General features: G+C 39.3%; 1 pseudogene; it reads right to left on the bottom strand.

Annotated features, from left to right (window-relative positions):
* Positions 1-1,490: 1,490 nt before the first annotated feature.
* Positions 1,491-7,041, bottom strand: LOC113066335 (F-box/LRR-repeat protein 7-like; annotated as a pseudogene).
* Between the last annotated feature and the right edge of the window lie 1,555 nt (positions 7,042-8,596).

Here is an 8,596-nt window from a genome sequence, read left to right on the forward strand (position 1 = left end):
CAAAAAGGTTTGTTTTTTGGGGTTACTGATACACATGCTTATAACAATATCAAGAATCATAATCGTTGTGTTTAAATAAACCCATGCCTTGTGTTACTTTATTATTATCGCTTCTCTAATAAAACTTCATAATAGCTTACTATACCGTTTTTGCTCTATGAAAACTGTGCTTAGTACATTTTTGTACATACTGTATATATATATTGAATAGCAGGATGATCTACAAGATACAATAAAATTACAACAATAAAATCTACAATTACAGTAAGTGCAGAAACATTACCCAACAGAGGGCAGCAGAGAATCAATCCAGCTGTCTAGGACAAAACATTTTGCTTTTTAATATATTAACAGATGCAAAATGAAGTTTTGTGTCTTTAGCTGATGTGTAGAAGACAAGAGCCTCAGATGAGTCAAAACAAGCACATATTTACCATCCATCTCACTGAAGAATTATTGGAAATAATTATTGGATAACGAAAACCGGGACATTTCCTAGTTGAGTGGTCAAATCTCACATGTGATTATCTACAAATTAAAAAACTGACAGGCCTACAATTTCATTTTCTGACTATTTAAAATTTTTACAAACTGTAAGTATAATTAAAGTTTTCAAATTATTACTATAACAAACATATACAGGTCCTTCTCAAAAAATTAGCATATTGTGATAAAAGTTCATTATTTTCCATAATGTAATGATAAAAATTAAACTTTCATATATTTTAGATTCATTGCACACCAACTGAAATATTTCAGGTCTTTTATTGTTTTAATACTGATGATTTTGGCTACAGCTCATGAAAACCCAAAATTCCTATCTCAAAAAATTAGCATATCATGAAAAGGTTCTCTAAACGAGCTATTAACCTAATCATCTGAATCAACTAATTAACTCTAAACACCTGCAAAAGATTCCTGAGGCTTTTAAAAACTCCCAGCCTGGTTCATTACTCAAAACCGCAATCATGGGTAAGACTGACCTGACTGCTGTCCAGAAGGCCATCACTGACACCCTCAAGCGAGAGGGTAAGACACAAAACAATCCCACAGCGTTATCAGGCCTCGTTATACAGTGCACACAAACAGTATTACTTTGTTTTAACGTGTATGGTTAGTATGTGTCTACCTTGAAACCAATAATAATATCTTTTGATAACTGAGGATAATAGCGCTCTTCTCCCGTCTAAGTTCTTCATGGGGAAAGTAATCGTTGTTTTAAACGTGCTGTAAAACGAAGACTGCTCCAGTCGGGGACAGGACAAGACACCAGAAGATTATAGCTAATATCTCAAAGAAGTGCAAAAGATGCATCTGGATGCTTGCCACAGGGCCTTGTCTCTTCTCCATCGATTATGTTACTCTACACTACATCGACCAAAAGAACATCCCTTTGTTTGCATATGTGTTACACTTGTCACTTTCCCAGTTGTTCATAGATCCTAAACAAACGAAAGAAAACATTTCATTTTAAATAAGTAGCCCTTTATTGAGTGTTTTTAGCAGCGACATATTGCCTTCACAAAATGAAACGTAAACGTTATCTGGGATATCAAATATCAGACTTTTAGATCATTTTGAGATTGTCAGTAATGCCCTTTAAAGTGCAAATGCCCATATTTTCCTGGTTATTTTGAACCAAGTCCGTTTCTTGACATCAGATATCAGTTTTCTGAAGAAAACTATAAGATTCTATGTAAGTAAATTAATAATTCACCCAAAAATAGAATGCTTTCAATCTTATTCACCATTTTTACCTTGCTTTCTTCTGTGGAAAAAGCAAGTAGTACATAGTTAAATGATTTAACAGTTTTACATTTTAACCATGTAATGGATGGACTCTGGACATAGACAACCAGCTAAAGAGCTTTCATAGAAAACAAAACATAAATCAACCCAAACAAACACCTAGGAAACACAAGCTTACTGGCGATGTACAGTGACAATAATGCATCTCTTTCATGTGATAAATATTATGCTATATGTCATGTAGTATTTGTTATTATTATTATTACAAGAGCATGGTACAGCTCTGCAAGAGGCAACATTACACACCAGATGTGTCTCAAAACCTAAGGAACTGTCTTTGACATGCAACCGTCAAGACTGTGAGTGTTGCATCAGTCTGATGTGTAAAGCACTATTTGTGTGATAGTACTATTTTCATTTCTAGGATAGTTGAACCAAAAATGAAAATGTGACGTTTATCTGCTCACCCTCAGGGCGTCCAAGATGAAGGTGACTTTGTTTCTTCAGTAGAACACAAACAGAGATTTTTAACTCAAACCGTCGCAGTCTGTCAGTCTTATAATGAAAGTGGATGGGAATCACAGTTTTGAGAGTCACAAAAACATACACAAACAAAACCAAATTAAACCCTTCGGCAGTATACAAGTCGACTCACCATGGTGTCCAACCATGCTTCTGGAGGGCTACATTTTGGCAGAGTTTAGCTCCAACCCAAATAAACACATCCAGAACAAGCTTTTCAAGGTCTTTATTTGCCCCAGAATTTCAGTAGGCCAATGTTTCCCATTTTCAAACTCTTCCTTATCAAAGACCTAAATCAACTCGTCAGCTTGTTAGTGGTGACTTCTAGTCTTGAAATGGATGGGTCAGATAAAGGACACATCCAAAATGTGTACCAATGTGTTCGTGTGCCTCCAGAAACAAGGTTACAAAACACTTAAGTAGATGACAAGTTGACTCACTAGGTAAGGGGTTGCCTATCCTGCTCCTTGAGGTCCTGAATTAAACTTTGGACCTGAATTAAATACATCTGAACAAACTAATCAAGGTCTTTAGGATTACTAGAAACTTCTGGGCAGGTGTGTTGGAGCAAAACTCTGCACAACAGTGATCCTTCATGAGCAGGGTTTGACAGCCCTGAGTTGAGCACATTTTAAACTCTTTGTAATTAAACATTTGATTCAACTCATCACCTTGTTAGTACAGACTCCTAGATTACAAATGTATGAAACAGATAAGGGTGAATTGATTAACTAGGTAAAGTCCTGCTCCTAGAAGGTCACTGTCCTGCAGAGTTTAGCTCCAAGCCCAAATTATCTGAACCAACCAATTACAGTCAGGATTACTCAAAATGTTTGGTCAGGTGAGTTAAAGCTAAACTCTGCACGAGTGGCCTTCCAGGAGCAGTACTGAGCGCCCATGCACTAGGTTTTGAGACACATCCACCTTGTTGCATCTCATCAGGCAGTCATAGGAATGCAAAAAGTATAAACATCTGTTTTTCAGAGGTCGAGGCCTCTGGCGTCCCGAACCTGTCCCCTCAGTAGAAAGCAGGTATGGTGTGTTCGATAACACAGTGTCTGCAGTGCTGTCGCACCAGTCGAAGTGCCTCAGGTGGCACCTCACACTCCTGTACGTTTAGTAACTGCAGCTCGGGACATCCCGCTGCTAGCACCACGAGCCCTCTCCCTGTCAAACTCTCACAGCCTCTCAGACTCAGCCTTCGTAGCCCTTCACAACAGCGTGCTAACACCTCCAACCCGGCGTCTGACACCAGCGGGCAGCGGCCAACATCTATAGACCGCAATCGGGGGCAGTTGCGAGCTAAGTGTCTCAAACCCTGGTCCGTCAAGCCCTCGCATCCCCGTGCATTCAGGTAGCGGAGCCGCGGACAGTAACGTGCTACATAACGCAGTCCAACGTCTGTTATGCGTATACAGTGTGCCACACTCAGATAGCGTAGGCGGCCCTCCAGGCGAGCGACCTCACGTAAGCCAAAGTCTCCAATCAGAGGGCAGTCGCTAAGGCTAAGCTCACGTAAAGCGGTGCAGTGCAGTGCTAGCTGTCGCAGGGCCTCGTCTGTTAGCCGGCTGCAGCGCCGCAGATAGAGGTGTGTGAGACATGGACAATGAAAGGCAATGGTCCTCAAGCCTTTGTCCTCCAGTGATACACAGTCTGTCATGTCCAGGTATCGCAGGCCGATCTGCTGTCCATGTAGAGGTGTGAGCTGTAGCGATGCCCTCCTCCGTCAGGCTGATACACGTCACTTTAGGGCAGCCTTAGGGGAAAGGGTGGGGATATCATCATTATTATAGTTTATGACTTCAAAAGTACAGTACACCCCATGCATCACCATTCCCGGGTTCCAAAACCCAATGAGATCCCAAAAGCAAACAACAAAGGGTGCAAAGGTAAAAAGTATTCTCAACTAGAATGGACCACAGTCTTGGACCCAGAAACAGTGTTTCATATGCAGAGTTGGGTATAAAGCGTTAAACAGAAACTTAACCAACACTGTCCATGTCATGACTTAAGCGGATTGACTTTACAAAGCATTATAAAGGCATTGAAAAGTGGTTGCTACCGTAGGTTGTTTTGGCATCCTAGTTACTATAGCTATAGCTAAGGTGTTCTGCATGGTTGATAGGCAGGTGATGTAAGATTTGGTGCTATCTGATGCTAGAGCATTGCTATACAGTTGCTTGGGTTTTCTCTCTCTGCTAGGGTGTTTCTAATTCTGCCAAACTGATTTGTGAGCAACAATTTTGTTTTGCTACAATATTTGATGGAAAGGTGTCCTGAATGGTTGTCCAGGAGACTTGATAGGTGGATGCTAAGGTGTTTTAGATCCTAAGTAGTTATTAGCCAATTGCTAGCGATTTCTGGGTGGCTCCTAATGTGTTTCTAGCCTTGAAGTCAGTTATTATACTAAATTAATACAAATTAAGGCAAAAAAGCTGTAAGCTGTATTCTGTCCACTGTACATTTTAAGCTTTGTTCTGTCCACATACCTATTCTGACTTTTTAAGACGCGCACATTATTAACTCTTATAGATTAATTCCTTATATAAAACCATCAGACCATTTCTAGTATTTTAAGATATATTTAAACCTAAGTATGAGCATCAGTTCCGGTTGTATTGATCCTTTTTCAAGCAATAAATCAAAACTTGCACTGGGACTGCAAAGGACCGCTGAGAAAAAGGAAATGTCACATGGGAAACGGCTACAGTCGAATAAAATGACTTTAAAAATCTGAAATTTAGAGTCTACATAAGGTTTTCAAATTGAGGTGAATGAATGAAATATAGAGACCATAGGCCGAAAAAAACAGGACAAAACTGAGAAAAATAATAAAGAAATCAAATCCAGAAACATCAAACCGGACAGTATATGTTTTTATTTCTATTACAGTTACACTTCCTGCTTTTAAAATAAAAACGTAACCCTCAGAAATGTGGGATACTTTTGCAACAAGGGTGTATTACTTGTGGAAAGCAGAATGCATGCTGTGCCCTCTGCATGATGAATTACTGCACAGTGTGTGACTCTTACAATGAACTCAGCAGACAGACTCTTACTCTTTGGTTGAGTTTAGCAGCCCATCTTTCAAAATCGAGCAGACCTCACCTTCCCCCAGAAAAGACTGAAAGACTGGCAACGATTCCTAGAGCTCATAATGTTTTTCCCAGAAAAACTTCACCACTTTGAATTACTCCCTGAATAAATCCACAAGCAAACATGGTATTCTGATGCTTAATGGCAGCTAATCCCATCACAAGAGCACTTGGAAATGATCAAGATGTAACATGTTTTACTCGTTGACCAGGTAATGGATGTGCCACGCAAATACATACATTTCCAGGCCACCTGTAGCACAATTCAAAAATATAATCTCCACAACAATGCATGGTATAGTTGGTATAATATCGCACCTCAAGAAGTATGAGATTTATTAAAATAAAACAAATATGTATTGCAATTGGATGAATTTTCAGGAAATCTTCAGAGGTCTTAATTAATCATTTACTTCATCCACTCTTCCTAAAATTGAGATCAGAAAGAACGCCATACAAAGGACTTATTTTTTTCACGACTTGGCACTGAATGTGGCGTTGTCTTCGGAGCATCTTTATCATTTTGATTTCGGCATAGACCTGCATTTGCTTCTATGGTTTTTAACACTACGTGTGAATCGGTGTCGTGAATCGGTCGTTTTGGCAGATTGGCTTCAATATAAGCTGTTTGAAGACTAACAAGAGCGTTCTGAAATTACAGGATGTTTTATAGTACAATGACCTCATGTCAGAACGAGGGAATTTTGACTTTTTTTTCAGTTCATGACCCTTCAAAGGGAGTTTTGTTTTTTTACCCGAATTCTCATTTTCATAATGTAATTTCTGCAGAAAAGCCCACAATCCCACATTTTATTTAGTGTTATTAACAATGCATATACAATACATTGCGTATAATAAATAATGATGCAATATATCCAAATTTTTCACTACGTAAAGAGAATTAATATACTTTAAATGTCATAAAAATAGGTATAAAAGTATGTCAAAAAGTATGCTTTATTTATTGTTATTTTTTTGTGTCATTTCAATTGGACTTTTATCACATGTTCTTGATAGGTTTTATTAGATTCAATCAAATGCATATGGCAAACCAACTGCAATGTCTGCTAATATTACCTGATACGTCTAGATGTTCCAGATTGGGACACTGGGACACCACATCAAACACTGCTTCGTTGGAGACATTTATAGCAGCCTGCAACCTCCAAACGCCGGCAGCTCTGGGACAGCACTGAGCGACACACGTAGCCCTCGATCTGACAGCCTCCGCAGCCGCTGACCACAACCGTCTCCAGGGTCAGACAGACGTTGGGAGTGTCCTGACACAACCGATGGGTGAGCACTTTGAGGGCTCGGTCAGCGTTCAGCAGCTCTCCGGTCAGACGAATGGTGCTCCAGAGTCGCGGGTCCCAGGCCAGGTTATACCAGCGGCGGCACGCTCGAGCGCAGCGGCACAGCTGAGGGGTGGACAGGTAAGACAGGACGTGTAGTAAAACAGAATCAGGCAGGATATCAATGAGAGTTGTGGGAGGAACTTTAGAAGGCCGTGAGCGAGTGCCTGGAGGCGGGTGAACCAGGGCAACTGTTTCCCCAGTGACGTTAAAAGATGTGGAAGACGTTTCATGGCCATTTGGGACTGTTTGAGGGGAGACACAGAAGGGTTTGACTTCAGAATGAGGGCAGGACTGGGAGTGCTTAGCGTCCTCATGCTCAAATCCGAATCTGAAAGAACAAGACAAAACATAAATACTAGCCCCTCCCCCTCCGCTGTTCAATTAAAGCTGTGAGTGTACACAATTCAACACTTCTTTTGATTGGTTATTTAAGTGCACCCATCTATTTATCACTACATCACTACTCGCACTATTTATACTACACAAAAACATAGAATAGTGCGCTATTTTGTGGCTCTTTAATGTATCGTGACAGATCAGCACATGAAGGATCATCTCGTCCTCTTTACTACTAGTTGTAGCACCAAAAAAACTTGAAAGAACATGTTTCAATGTGGAAAGATGCACATTTTTCAAGTTTAAGTCACAACATCAAATCTACCAACTCTGTCTGGATTGTTTATCAGATTAAATGGCAGATTTGTGCATTATGATTGGTCAGGTGGCCTGTCAATCAAACTCTCAGCAAAAGGTGAATTATTTCAACTAGACATCAGTGGGATTAAATGCATGCAAATGCATCTCAGATTTGAGAAAGTCATTTAGAAATATAATGTAATTTACCATATAAAGGTAAGAGAGAACCTGATTCTTGTCAGGAGAGAATGCATTAAATGTCTAGAAGCACAAAATATACCAAATATGGAGCCATCAACTGGTTTACTCAAGCGACACACTTAGGCTCTTTGTTCCTCAAAACTGTTTTTGATATCTCATTATTGGAGGCTGATAAAAGTGTCAAGTTTATCTCAAATGCACTGTGCGCACTTGAAGTGCTTTCCACGGTTGAGTCTGCATTAATGGTCAAGCTTTCATTCTTTGCAGATCTTTCAACTATTTTGGAAAAGATGAAGTGGAAGACTGGGTGGTTTGGTAGATAGCTTGGGAGTTCTCTGCTAGATCTGGATTGCGACTTGGGACGCCTTGCCTGTATTTTTACTTACTTTGTGAGATAAACTGGCTTGTAATTCGCTAAAAAGATTTAGCTTAAAATGTGGACCTAAATCAAGGCACTAAGTCCTAGGTTTGATTCCTAAGGACACAATGTTTAGTTGTAATGTGCTGTAATTGTTTTGTATATGAGATTTAATATATCCACAATGCACTGCACTCAACTTGACCTTCCATTTCCAAGTGACTTCAACCTCAAATTTAATTTTTTTTTTATATATACCAAATTAAACATTACACATTCATTAGGCAAAATAACATAACAGTGGTAACTAGTCGCCACTGACTAATTTAAGTTGCACATACTGAGATGACAACATAATAAATAAAATGAGGTCATGTGACAAAATATACTACTCTCCAAAATGTTTGCTGCAATCACATTTAAAGGGAAGTTCCAAACCATCTTTCTTTCTTCTGTTGGATACAAAAGAAGATATTTTGAAGTATGTTGGTAACTAAACAGCTGAGGGTAGCCAACTGACTTCTATAGCATTTCTTCCATACTATGGAAGTCAATGGCTGCCATCACTGCTTGGTTACCATAGTCATCTGTGCTTTATACATACATACATTTATATAGAAATTTCTCTAATGTGACTACACCTACTTTGTTTAAAATTCATTTTTTACTGAATATTACAC

Source organism: Carassius auratus, chromosome 49 (assembly GCF_003368295.1).
Source record: "Carassius auratus strain Wakin chromosome 49, ASM336829v1, whole genome shotgun sequence".
In the NCBI taxonomy this organism is placed as follows: Eukaryota; Metazoa; Chordata; class Actinopteri; order Cypriniformes; family Cyprinidae; genus Carassius; species Carassius auratus.